Source organism: Diaphorina citri, unplaced genomic scaffold (genome assembly GCF_000475195.1).
Source record: "Diaphorina citri unplaced genomic scaffold, Diaci psyllid genome assembly version 1.1 scaffold2920, whole genome shotgun sequence".
NCBI classification, from domain to species: domain Eukaryota; kingdom Metazoa; phylum Arthropoda; class Insecta; order Hemiptera; family Psyllidae; genus Diaphorina; species Diaphorina citri.
The window spans coordinates 18874-29429 of record NW_007380333.1 but is presented as its reverse complement, the minus strand read 5'-3'; the positions used below and the strand labels follow the sequence as shown (position 1 = coordinate 29429).

The window sequence follows — 10556 nt, the reverse complement described above, 5'->3', positions numbered from 1 at the left end:
CTATAGGTTAATGTCTGTGTGTGCATACTTGTTCAAAAAGTCTATTGTCTCAATTATGTGATGCATCGGCCTGGGCACTTAACTACTACCTATTTTAAACATTTAAACTTCATTTTTTGGGTTATTACCTTGATCGGTGAGTTATCAACTTGATTAGTGGGTTATCAACGATAAAATAAAACTAAAATTAGGTGCGTAGGTATAAGTAAAAGGCTTAGCTAGGTACCTACTGATACCTATTTTATGGCTTGTCTGGGACTCGAACCATCAACCTCTCGATAATTCAGTTGTGTTTGTTTTCAGTTCTGTGAGGCGTCTTACCTGTACTTCATTTCGAAAATCGTCGATCTGTTGGATACCGTAAGTAAAATTTTACTTTCTGATGTTTTCAGCCAGCCTAGTTAGCTTGGTTTTTAGCGTGTCTGCCTTGGAAGCATTAGGTCGCGGGTTCGATTCCCGGCAGGGGCGGATATTGTCCTGAATTGATAATGTTCGCTCTCGGAAAGGGCTGGTTTTCTCTGTCTTTCTTCTCTCTTCGATTTCGGGATGATAAGACCTTAACAGTTACAGGAGCCTCTTACAGTGACAGTTACAGGACCCTCTTACAACATTCCCCCCACTCGCCGCACGGTAGTGGGTCACATAAATGCACCATCCATACGCACAATGAACACGCAAAAGAGGAGAGGGAGAGGCAGATTGTGGGAAGAGAAAAGAAAAAAAAGATCGTTATTATTCGTAAACGGAGATTGCCGAAAAGGGAGTTTTGGGGGTTGGGACTGGGACTGGCTATTTTGAGTAGGGACTGTTTAAGTCATTCAGTCTTTGTGTGGGATTCAAGTCTTTTAATTCAGTCAGTCAGTCTTTACACATCTCTAGTTCGGAGAGTGTTGACTCCCTAATCAGCTACCTCAAAGCTATCAAGTTGTTAAACATGATTTAATCCACCCGAGGAGTCGGCGCGAACCATCCACAAGCGCCTTAGAAGAAAAAAAAAAAGACCATTTCCTCTTTAAAAAAAATCTGGGCTAAATCAGGAGGGTGTGTATAGCCCAGTTAGATCTCTCTCTGAGAGAAATAAGTAGGTAGGTACTTGCTTGACCATGAGATGTAGGATGTAGGCTGATAGGCCTGAAGGCATGTGATGTGTTCCAACTTCCAACCACCATCTTCTTCCTCGCTTTTTCCCGTGTCCAGGGAATTTCAGGCTGGTATTCTCCCTGTTTGAAGTTCCCTTGAAACAGGGAGTAGACCACTGTTTCATTCAGTTGACACTGGAGGCTTAAGTCACCACTCCCATGCCAAACTGTAGAAACAATTACCTAACCCTAGAGTCCGAACCTATCATAACCCGGTTCATAACCACGACCTGGAACAGCGGTCAATACACCTTCTCTACTTCAGTATTGATTTCAGTCACCTCTCCTGATTTCAGACCCAGTTCGGACTGTTCTGTATTCATCAGGTCAGTCTAATCGTCTTCAGCTGCGACATGCCTGTGGCCCTTACCTATTTCATCTTCTCCCAAGCTGTGGTGATGTGCATTCTCTTTGGAAACTTCTACTATCAAACCTACACAAAGAAAAACAAATAGGTCGTTCAGTGATCTGTACGTAGAATCCATTGAAGGATCTTAACTGCTAAGCCACTCGGGGATCTTAAGAGCTACAGCTATGAAACCTCTATAGCAAGAAAGAAAAATAGGCCATTAAATAATCTGTAATAGAATCCATTGAAGAATTTAAGTCCTCACGATGGTTGACTGCGGTTCAGGACGAGCCAATTAAACATGGCTAGAGACCATCACCCCGGTGTATGGCAGATACAAAAAGATGTACTTTCTTTACTCTGCCAACACCATTCGACAAAAGCTAAAGCCGCTACAACAACAACAACAACAACAACAACAAGGATCTTGACCGCTAAATTCTATCACACCTACAGCAAAAAAGAGAAATTGAATAGAACCCTCTGTTTATCCGCGTGTACACAAAAAGCTCAGTCCCAGGCTGTGGTGATGTGCATTCTCTTCGGAAACTTCTACTATCAAACCTTACACCAAGAAAAACAAATAGGTGAAGTGATACGTAGAATTCACTCAGAGATCTTAACAGGCTAACAGCTAAGTGCTATCTAGCCTACACGAAGAAATATAATATAGAACCCTGTCCATACATAGACAAAAAGCCCACTCCGAGGCTTAGGTGTAGGGGCAAACAGCCCTAAAGGTTAGGTTAAGCTTCTCTACGAAAATCCTGCCAGAATGAGACTGAAAAATCCCTTTACTCCCGCAGTCAAGTTCTTATGTACATAATTATTTGGTAGGTACAGAATAATTTTAAAAATTGGTGATTCAATCTTCCTACCAACCCTGGATTCGCTCTTATGTTAGATAGTTCCAAAAGTAGGTAGGTATTCTTCGATTTTCGACCATGCAGCCTATTTATTGGGCCATGTACTTAAGTGTAGAACGCACATCTCGCGACGCTCCCATTTATGCTCACAATCTCTTGTCCACAGATGAGGTTGTGGACAACTGGTTCCTAATGCCCAGCTGGCTACCCGTGACCTCGATTGTCGTCTTGTATCTCATCTTCGTCAAGATCGTCGGACCTAGGATGATGGAGAACCGAAAGCCGTACAACATCAAGAATATCATCCTGGTCTACAATCTGGTCCAAACGGTGTACAACGCGTTATTCATCAGGTCAGTCTAATCGTCTTCAGCTGCGACATGCCTGTGGCCCTTACCTATTTCATCTTCTCCCAAGCTGTGGTGATGTGCGTTCTCTTTGGAAACTTCTACTATCAAACCTACACCAAGAAAAACAAATAGGTCGTTCAGTGATCTGTACGTAGAATCCAGTGAAGGATCTTAACTGCTAAGCCACTCGGGGATCTTAAGAGCTACAGCTATGAAACCTATAGCAAGAAAGAAAAATATAGGCGATTAAATGATCTGTAATAGAATCCATTGAAGAATAATCCTCACGATGGTTGACTGCGGTTCAGGACGAGCCAATCAAACATGGCTAGAGACCATCACCCCGGTGTATGGCAGATACAAAGATGTACGTTCTTTACTCTGCCAAAACCATTCGACAAAAGCTAAAGCCGCTACAACAACAACAACAACAACAACAACAACAACAACAACAACAACAACAACAACAACAACAACAACAACAACAACAAGGATCTTGACCGCTAAATTCTATCACACCTACACCAAAAAATAGAAGTAGAATAGAATTATAGAATCCTCTGTTTATCCGCGTGTACACAAAAAGCTCAGTCCCAGGCTGTGGTGATGTGCATTCTCTTCGGAAACTTCTACTGTCAAACCTTACACCAAGAAAAACAAATAGGTGAAGTGATACGTTATAGAATTTACTCAGAGATCTTAACAGGCTAACAGCTAAGTGCTATCTAACCTACACGAAGAAATAGAATATAGAACCCTGTCCAACTGTCCATACATAGACAAAAAGCCCACTCCGAGGCTTAGGTGTAGGGGCAAAATCAGCCCTATAAAGCTTAGGTTAAGCTTCTCTACGAAAATCCTGCCAGAATGAGACTGAAAAATCCCTTTACTGCCGCAGTCAAGGTCTTATGTACATAAATAATTATTTGGTAGGTACAGAATAATTTTAAAATTTGGTGATTCAGTCTTCCTACCAACCCTGGATTAGCTCTTATGTAGATAGGTAGTTCCAAAAGTATAGGTAGGGAGGTATTCTTCGATTTTCGACCATGCAGCGTAATTATTGGGCCATGTACTTATGTGTAGAACGCACATCTCGCGAGAACGCGAACACAAGTTCGCAAATCCGGGATTCAGAAATGTCTCAGAGCATGATTAAAATCAAAGAGATTTCAAGATTATATACCTACTCAGAGATTATTCGTTCGTAGGTAAGTCTACTCCGGTAGTCCGAGTATGATAAATTGATAAATAAACATTTACCCACCTGCTGTAGTACCAGCCTAAATAAATAAATGCTACCTCTTGAGTCTTGATGTTACCTACCTCTAAATAAATGTTATGTATCTATATAGTATATATTTTACATTGTTTTCTTTTCATTTTGTACGCAAAATTCAGGGCCGTATATAGATGGGGCGAGGGGGCCCGCCCCTCCCCTCGACCCTCAGTTTTCTCCTTTACCAGACGTCAAAACTTCAGAGTACCGTGTGCCAGATACCTATCGACTGTTGAAACTCCATTCAGCGACAAAAAATTGAGGAGAATAGCACTCGATTTCCCAGATGGTTTCCTATCCAGATACCGACCACACTGAACGTTGCTTAACTTCAGCGGATCTGGAAGTAGGGTCGTGGAATAGGTAGGTACCAGGTTCCAGTCACGTGTCTGCTTAAAACCGTTATTTTTATGCTCCGAAAAAATTATGCTCGATGGTTGTGCTCAACGTGGCAACACTGTCACTTCAGCAATATCAACGACCTTGGCTAACTTCACACAAAATAAACAGCTGACAGCAAAATGTAAACAAACGAAATTTTTTTATCTTATCTGAAAAATTTAACTTTCTGTTTTTTACTTTTTTGAATTTGGATCTAGAAAATCTAGATTAATCTTTAGATCTCGAGTTATTTTAGAATTTAGAGTATAGGTAACAGGATTCTAGCTCATAAGGAGGTCGTTTTAATCGATAGTGCAAACATAGCCCATCCCATGGCTGGACACAAGCAGTTTGAAAGCTACAGCATGTATTCGGAGTTTGATTCCCCGCTGACAGTGTCTCAGGACTTGTCTAACGAGCAGTATACGTTCAAACGTATCCGACCTACAGAGTTGAATATTCAGCACCGAAAGCATGTTCCAAGGACTTTGGAGGAGATTTCGTCACAAGAACACGGTAAGTGATGGCAGAGCAATGGTGAGACTAACAAGAAGAAGTAGGTATAGTGGTTGAAAATGAAGGTCATTAATGCATTATTGAGCAACTTTTACTTTAGAAAATAACTTATAATTATGGTGGAGTTTACCAACTTAGCATTGAGATGAAATTAGGAACTTTGGTGTACCTAGGTATGATGCAATATTTAACACATCCAGTCTCTTGGGTGTTTTGAGCAAAATGGTTCTGTGGACCAATGAAACATGGGGGTAGATCAAACAGCCATAAAAATCACCAGCTAAAGACATTCCTAAGCTTAAAAGACAAAAAATCTTCCATGGACTACATTAATCAAATCCCCATAGGAAATAGGTACCTACACAGTAATATGTACAATCCAGGCAGCATTAGAGCTTTCACAAATGAGCAGTGACCAGTGTTTTTAGGGTTAGGTTAAATTTTAAAACACTAAAAAGAGCTTTCTTTTTCATTGTTGTCTTCTCAATAATCACTCTATTTCGTACTTTTTCAGATGCCTTGGTACAGAAGTGGGCAGGATGTGGTTTGACAATAGTTTCTCTCCTTACAGAAAATTTACTGTGTCATCCGTTTATTGTATTACGAAGACAATGTCAGGTAGGTCTGTCTATCCACTATACCACCAAGACAATGGTCTGATTGGACCTAGTACATTCAGTGTTATTGCAACTGGTTTTCTGCATTCACTCTTCAACTACAAAATGTCAAATTTCATCAACTTGAAACTGACCTACCACCTGAAATGAAAAATGTGAACTGATTAGTTTTATTCTGTCTTGTATGAAGATAATGTTCGCTCTCGGAAAGGGCTGGTTTTCTCTGTCTTTCTTCTCTCTTCGATTTCGGGATGATAAGACCTTAACAGTTACAGGACCCTCTTACAGTGACAGTTACAAGACCCTCTTACAGTGACAGTTACAGGACCCTCTTACAGTGACAGTTACAGGACCCTCTTACAGTGACAGTTACAGGACCCTCTTACGGTGACATTAAACCTCAATCGATCAACTTTCAGATTTTCTTCGTGCTACGTAAGAAGAACTCTCAAATTAGTTTCCTCCATGTTTATCATCACGTTATGATGGTGTTCGCAACTTGGGCTTTCCTGAGATATTTCAAAGGTAAGTCTAACGATAGCTAAGGGGAGAAGAACACAGGACTGTAAGGGATGCCCAATTTTGGGAAATTTCCTTTGAGTAAAGGGTCTTGAAACTTGAACTGAGGTGGAACTTGAATTATGATGGTGTTCGCAACTTGGGCTTTCCTGAGATATTTCAAAGGTAAGTGTAACGATAGCTAAGGGGAGAAGAACACAGGACTGTAAGTGATGTACAATTTTGGGAAATTTCCTTTGAGCAAAGGGTCTTGAAACTTGAACTGAGGTGGAACTTGAAAGATACAGGGGGTCTTTCTTGATGAATTGTCGGATTAGAATTAACAAGTTGGTTCGGTGAGCTCCGTCGGTTTTCGTAGACAGGGCCGTATTTAAGGAGAGAGGCGCCCCCCCCCCAGCTCAACTTTTCTCCTTTACTATAGGCCAGGCTCCAAAAATTTGGAGCATCTCCCCCGTACCTCACTGTTTGGACTCTCCCCCCGGGCAATAAAAGGAGGTAGGTGTAAATGCAAATGCAGTTTCTTTGTGTTATTATATCACAACTTTGGTGCTCACTGCAGCATTGTAGGATTTTCCCAGGGAGTCCTCAGCAAGGTAGGTGTGACATTGCTAGTGAGAGACCGGGAATATTTGATGTGTTCCTGGACGGACTGTGTTGCATTCTGGTCTGGGGCAGTCCTCAGCAAGTTAGGTGACCAGGAATATTTAACCCACAAAATCCAATTTTTTCTCAGTTTTTTGGACTAAGTCACAGTCTGAAACGCACTCTAGCAATATCATCTAAAGTTTAGAAGTTAACCGATACATCTGTGTGCAACTCCTAGACTTTAACTCCAAATATCAGAGGGATGTGTGACTTAATCTTTTTTCCTCTTGACCCCTCAATTAATAAAATTAATAATTTGATTATTTTGGCTTAGTCTGTTCTTCCTCTTGGCCCTTCAAATAATAAAATTAAAAATTTGACTATTTTGTTTGTCTGCACAGGTCGTATGCTCCCAGTGTGGGTTCTGATTGTACCTACCGTGGTTCTGGGTTTGTTACGCTACTTGATCAATATTCTAGTTCACAAGCTATCCTATGCTGTCATCACGGATTATCAAGACAAGCAACATACCAGATGGGTGAGTGAACGGAGTGAATTCCAAGTTTTCAACCTCGAAAATTTCATCAGCTGATTTTTGATTGTCCTTTCCTAACCCCACTATCAAAAAGTTTTCAATTTTTTTTCTATCCCCAACATTGAAAAAATGCAATGACAATGTGTATTGACATTTGAATGAAAAATAGGACTAAGGAGGATGGGATAGCATAAAACTAGCCGTTCCGAGAACGAACCTTGTCTGTGTTAGGATAAAGTTCGCACCTTGGATATTATCCTAAACAGATAAGGTTCGTTTTCGGAACGGCTTGCTTTCTCTTATCCTCTCCTCGTTCTCTCTTCGCTTTCGGGACGATAAGACCTTAGCAGTTACTGTTTCCTCTATCAAGCAAGAAAAGAAGAAGAAGAAAAAAAAATAGCCTAAAACCAAGTGACGTCAGCCTAGTTTTAGCCTGGAAAGTAGCGCGTCCGCTTTGTTAGTGCTTGGTCGCGGGTTCGGATCCCGCCTGGGTCGCACTATATCGTAACACAGACGTGGTTCGTTCTCGGAATCAAAACAAGGGTCATGTTTAGAAATTCTTCATTGTGTGTATGACCTTATTTTCAGGGCGCAATCCCGAAAAACTCAGACACGGATTCTGAAATTGAAGTGACGGCCGGGTTTACGGCACTGGTTGTTTCAGACGTTCTTCTCTACCCGTTCGAAACCATAGTGCATAGGTGAGTAGGTCCCGGGTTCGATGCCCACCATCGAGAAAAAAATGCACTTACATTTCAATTGCAAATTATCTTTCTAAAGACGTCAGAGTCCGACAGTCCATTGTCCTCACGAGGCTGAGTGCACGCACCCCGAACTCCAGACTGCCGAAAAACTTTGACCCCGCCGGGAATTGAACCCAGAACCTCCAGCGTGCAAGCGTATTGTGTTACCCACTCGGCCACTTAGTAGGCTGGCACGTAGGTGACCGAGTTAGCTTGGAAGGTAGCGCGTCTGCCTTGTAAGCGCAGAGAGAAGGAAGACAGGATAGGAGAAAGCCAGCCGTTCCAAGAACGAACATTATCCCATCAGGATAAAATCTGCCCCGGGTGGGAATTGAACCCGCGGCCTAGCGCTTACAAGGCAGACGCACTACCAACTAAGCTAACTAGGCTGGCTAACCAACTTTAGATTGAGATGAAATTAGGAACTTTGGTGTACCCAGGCATGATGCAATATTTAACACATCCAGTCTCTTGGGTGTTTTGAGCAAAATGGTTCTGTGGACCAATGAAACATGGGGGTAGATCAAACAGCCATAAAAATCACCAGCTAAAGACATTCCTAAGCTAAAAAGACCAAAAATCTTCCATGGACCACATTAATCAAATCCCCATAGGAAATAGGCAAGTACCTACACAGTAATATGTACAATCCAGGCAGCATTAGAGCTTTCACAAATGAGCAGTGACCAGTCTTTTTAGGGTTAGGTTAAATTTTAAAACACTAAAAAGAGCTTTCTTTTTCATTGTTGTCTTCTCAATAATCACTCCAAAATGGTTCTGTGGACCAATGAAACATGGGGGTAGATCAAACAGCCATAAAAATCACCAGCTAAAGACATTCCTAAGCTAAAAAGATCAAAAATCTTCCATGGACCACATTAATCAAATCCCCATAGGAAATAGGTACCTACACAGTAATATGTACAATCCAGGCAGCATTAGAGCTTTCAAGCATTAGGTCGCGGGTTCGATTCCCGGCAGGGGCGGATATTGTCCTGAATTGATAATGTTCGCTCTCGGAAAGGGCTGGTTTTCTCTTTTCCTGTCTTTCTTTCTCTCTTCGATTTCGGGATGATAAGACCTTAACAGTTACAGGACCTTCTTACAGTGACAGTTACAGGACACTCTTACAGTGACAGTTACAGGACCTTCTTACGGTGACAGTTACAGGACCCTCTTACGGTGACAGTTACAGGACCCTCTTACAGAGACAGTTACAGGACCCTCTTACAGTGACAGTTACAGGACCTTCTTACGGTGACAGTTACAGGACCCTCTTACGGTGACAGTTACAGGACCCTCTTACAGTGACAGTTACAGGACCCTCTTACAGTGACAGTTACAGGACCCTCTTACGGTGTCATTAAACCTTTATTGATCAACTTTCAGATTTTCTTCGTGCTACGTAAGAAGAACTCTCAAATTAGTTTCCTCCATGTTTATCATCACGTTATGATGGTGTTCGCAACTTGGGCTTTCCTGAGATATTTCAAAGGTAAGTGTAACGATAGCTAAGGGGAGAAGAACACAGGACTGTATGGGATGCCGTACTTTTTCAGATGCCTTGGTACAGAAGTGGGCAGGATGTGGTTTGACAATAGTTTCTCTCCTTACAGAAAATTTACTGTGTCATCCATTTATTGTATTACGAAGACAATGTCAGGTAGGTCTGTCTATCCACTATACCTACCACCAAGACAATGGTCTGATTGAACCTAGTACATTCAGTGTTATTGCAACTGGTTTTCTGCATTTACTCTTCAACTACAAAATGTCAAGTTTCTCTCCTTACAGAAAATTTACTGTGTCATCCGTTTATTGTATTACGAAGACAATGTCAGGTAGGTCTGTCTATCCACTATACCTACCACCAAGGCAATGGTCTGATTGGACCTAGTACATTCAGTATTATTGCAACTGGTTTTCTGCATTTACTCTTCAACTACAAAATGTCGAATTTCATCAACTTGAAACTGACCTACCACCTGAAATGAAAAATGTGAACTGTATACTGTCTTGTATGACATTTGTATCAGAGCAGTACATTAAATATATTTTAATTGTTTTTCACAGGTTCACTACTCCTCTTGGAATTATCGTCTGGAGCCTTTGTCCATTATTCCAGTGACTATACGACTCTTACGAAGGCAACAAGCCTCGTCTCTGTGGAAAGGTGTTGGCAGTGTACTTATAGTCAGGGGTAAGCTGTGGTGATTGGTCCTTCTCTGTGGCTGAGTGATCACTGCCTCTCAACCTGAGAGGTGCTAGATTTGAATCTCAGCCAGGGCAGAAACAAAATACTGGCTCTCAGGTTGTGGTTGTGTTAACTACAACCCCAAACTGCACTGAACTCACTGAAGCATCAATTTCGCAGTTTCTTTGTGTTATTATGTCACAACTTTGGTGCTCACTGCAGCATTGTAGGATTTTCCCAATATCTCAATAATCCTAAAATCCAATGTTTACCTACCATATGCTGGCACTGGTCGCTATGCGCATTTATATGTCATAGCTACTCATTTTCCTCACGAGGCTGAGTGGGCCCCGCAACAGCCAGTCACGGAATCAATCATTTGCATGATACAAATTTCTTAACCCCGCTGGGAATCGAACCCGGGTCTCCCGCGTGCAAGGCGAGCGCAGTGACCACTACGCCATGGGAGCTGACTGGAGGGAG

General features: G+C 41.8%; 1 long non-coding RNA gene across 1 annotated transcript; it reads left to right on the top strand.

Annotated features, from left to right (window-relative positions):
• Positions 1–1434: 1434 nt before the first annotated feature.
• LOC113471750 lies at positions 1435–2823 on the top strand. The gene is made up of 2 exons (XR_003394333.1): positions 1435–1465; positions 2708–2823. It is a non-coding gene; the product is annotated as an uncharacterized LOC113471750 (long non-coding RNA).
• Positions 2824–10556: the final 7733 nt, after the last annotated feature.